This window comes from Physcomitrium patens, chromosome 6 (assembly GCF_059467195.1).
Source record: "Physcomitrium patens ecotype Gransden chromosome 6, ASM5946719v1, whole genome shotgun sequence".
Lineage (NCBI taxonomy): Eukaryota > Viridiplantae > Streptophyta > Bryopsida > Funariales > Funariaceae > Physcomitrium > Physcomitrium patens.
Window position 1 is genome coordinate 13755883 of NC_143415.1, and position 3946 is coordinate 13759828.

The following is a 3946-nucleotide window of genomic DNA, read 5'->3' on the forward strand; positions in this document are numbered from 1 at the left end:
CTTTTTCTTTGTCTTCAAGAAGGGGTTCTAATTTCTCTTGCAATTCTCCATCAGCAGCTTAAAGAAATAGATCAACTTTGTTCGGCTCCAATGTCAATTTTTCTACCTTCGATAATTGAGAGTACTGCCTCTCAAATTTCCTTAGTAGCTCTGTTGCTTGCAAATTCTTATTGGGCCGTTCAATCCATCCCAGAAACAGCTTCTTAGTAACGCGATCAGCATCTTCCAAGAAATATTCGTCTTTCAATGCATGTGAAAAATCCTCCCATGAATTCCCACAACGATCCGTAATCGATGTAATGTGGTCCCTTATCTCCGGTATCGTGGCAAGTCCAAATAGTGCAACCATTTTCTTCTCAGAAACCCGATTTAATTCCATTTCACGAACATAACATCTTAAATACCTTGAAATATTCCTCCCATCAAATTGATCAATTTTATTGACCACTGCTTGCAATGCTTTGGTTGCCAAAGCTTCCTTTCAATCATTGCTTTGCTGTTGCTGCATTGACAATGAGAAGGCTTGAAACAAACTAGCAATAGACGGATCCATGTGCATACCTTGTCCTTTAGAAGACTCCCCACCAGAAACTTCTCCCAAAAATCCTTCAAAATTTTTATCTTCGTTTTCCATAAAAATAAAGATAAAATCAACCGAAATCCAATACCTTTTACCTCAAGCTTTCACGTCGGGTTCACCACTTATGTCGTATTACGTGCTTTCCTGCTCAAGAACACGCCGGGCGTTTGGTTGTAGAAGGTAGTATGGAGATCCGCCGATAGTCAAGCAGTCTATCAGTTTTTACTGCTGGAATATAAACGACTGCAAGAATACACCGTAAATCTTTACTGATGTCCTTCGACTCCTTGTCGAAATCCTTTTTTTGCCCCAGCCGGTAGGTCTCTAGACGTTACAGAGAACCCCAAACAACCCAAACTGTTAATCTTCAATACCCCTTTGTACTTACGATCTTGTATCCACTGACTGTCCTGTTAGATTAACCCAATAAATTTCATTCACTCCGCATACTCAATCCTATAGACACCCCTTTAATCCTTCAATCACAGACGTAACTCGATTTCACAAAACAGTCAAGAGTATTCAAACCCACTTCATTTAAAAATCCCGATTCACCATTACAACACTGACTTCAGCAGCAATTGCCTCAGTCGTCCCAAAACTCTACGAAGAAGAAAAATCCAAATTCTATGTCTTTCCTTCCCCGACCCAAAGCATGAAGCTCCTCTCTCTAATTCCCTTGATCTTCCAAAAACCTCCAATGAAAATCGAACTAGTAACCTTGCAAAAGCTTGAAAACTCCCTCCCCCCCGATTCCCCTCCAAAACTATATCCCCCCTAACCTTATCCTCTGAATTTCTTCAATCTTCCATCTTAGATCCGGAATTGGCTCCCACCTCAAGCTTGGATCCGAAATTGGCTCTCGCCGTCAAGCTTTCTCCTCCGTTTTTACCTTTACGAAATCTATTTTATCGAAAACAACGTTCACTGAAACGGCACAGAGAACAGGACAGCCTGAAACAGAATCGAACCCCGCAATCGGGACCACATTGAGTCGCCCGACCAATTCAGGTCCTATATTGGGAAAGATGCCCATAGTAACCTGGATGTTCCCGTAATTGGGTCAAATTGGTCGTCGCGTCAAACTGGCTAAGACCCGTAGTAAGACCTGGATTTCCCGTAATTAGACTGCATTGGGTTGACCGGCCAATCCAGGTCTCATATTGGATAAGAGGACCTGGATTGGATTCTCGAAATTGGATCCAATTGGCTCCTCGAACCCGTCGTGTGAATTGGTCCTTCTCTTCCTACTGACTCTCGTTATTGGAATCGAACGGAGCATTTCAGTATGCCCCGGCTGACTGTAACGGAGTGACTGAACCTGACCACTCAGTATTTGTACTGGAGTTGGTTGATGCTCCCAATATTCGAGGTAACTGAATATTAATAAAATTCCCCTTTCTTTTTATTTTCACTGTATACTCGTGTTACAACATGACAACGGACAATGATATATGATTTTTACATGAAAAGATTTAATTTTTTTTATTAAAAGTATTATATGTCTTTTTAAAAAAAATTACTTAAAAAAAATTAAACCTTTTAAATAAATATAGAAAAATATTTATGATTATTAGATCCTAATTAAATATCTATTACAAAATAAAATAAAAAGGTTTTAAGGAGAAAATAAGATCTTCATTAGATATTATACAAGATTCTATTTGTATACTCTAATATAGTTGAACAAGCTTGTTTTTCAATACATGATCTTTTTTAACAGCCATGCTCTTTATTTTGTGGTTATATTACTTTTTTAAATAATATTGGACAATATGCTTTGATTTTCTATAATATAAGCATAATCATTTTTGACAACAACAAGTCTTTTCTTCGTTACTAAGAAATTTAAAATATATTGTATCAATTCATATGTCTTTTACTTCCAAATGTATGTATTGAGAAGATATTTATGTTATCATTGATTTGTAAGAACATTGAAATACTTTTGTGTAACTTTCAAATTGAAATTCCAAAAACCAATTGTCAAATTGCACTTCAAAGTCAATTGTTAGACTTAATGTCTAAAGATCAAGTAAGTTTGATAACAATTTCTTTTTATCTTAAATTGTAATTCATAGAAAAATTGGCTAATGAACGCACTATCATTCTATATGATATTAGTCACAAGTTGTCAAAATTGTAAAGCATATAATGTTATTAATTGATTACATTGATGCAAAATATAAATTTTATCAGTTGCAATATAAACTACATAATATTTTTTATACAAAGATCTAAATTTTTTTAAAAAAAAACCTTCAAATAATCTAAAATTATATCATATTATTTTTTTAAAAAAAATTGAACCTAAAATTATTATTGCAAAAAATTTAATTTATAATCTTAAAATTAGATGGATTTAAAGTTGAAATTCAATTCTTAGTTATATTTGACTAATAAATTCTTAAAACTTGAATCTTTTGCTATTAAACTTCTTAAAAAAAGTAGCACTTAGTTCTTTGATTATTGAATAATGTTCTACAATACAAGAAGTAATATGATTTAGTGTAGATCTTAAAGTAATTTTAATCATCTCTATATCTTTACTTCTTGCCAATCATATTGATTCTTGTGGTGTTGAATAGATATGATGCATTACAAGCATTAACTTCATCATTTTTCTTATCTTATTATCGTTTTATTTTTTATTTTAACAAGATCTACTATAATATCATAATAGAAAAAATATATATCTAATATATTTTAAAAAAAAGTAGACAAGAGAATTTAAGAACAAAAAAATCCTAAAACAATATCAGTATACAAGTGGAAAATATATAATATACTTGTATCTTATAAAAAAATAAAAAATAAAAATAAAAATAATAATCTACTCTTAATTAAGAAAAGATAAAGTTCTTATATTGTAAGTATATTCATGTTCATCTATTTGTCACGGACATACTCATAATTACATATATAAATAGGTAGAAATAAGTAAAAGTAGGTAAAAGTAAGTTAATTCTATAGTATTTGATATGAAAGCTTCCTAGAAGCTTCATAGACACTGTTTTGACTTCATAAGTGTCTTTAATTGACTTTTTGGATTAGAAACGTGGTCAATAAGTTGGTCATGTGCCACACATGTTGTTAGCTTGAAGACCAAGCTAACTATGTGGCCCACATATAGAAAAACTTACCTTGTAAGTCAAGGCATGTATCCTACAAAGTCAACACATATTGGAGGTCCTATAGAACGTCGCCACGTAGCTCCTAATTAGATAGTATATACGGAGACAAGAGTGAAGCCTTCTTCACTCTTGTCAACCCCTTTCTTGCTTCCAGTCTAGTTTCAAGGATCTCTAGTTTTCTTGTCTATTGGCAATAGCCATTCCAGTTTCTCTTTCAATATACAAACTTATT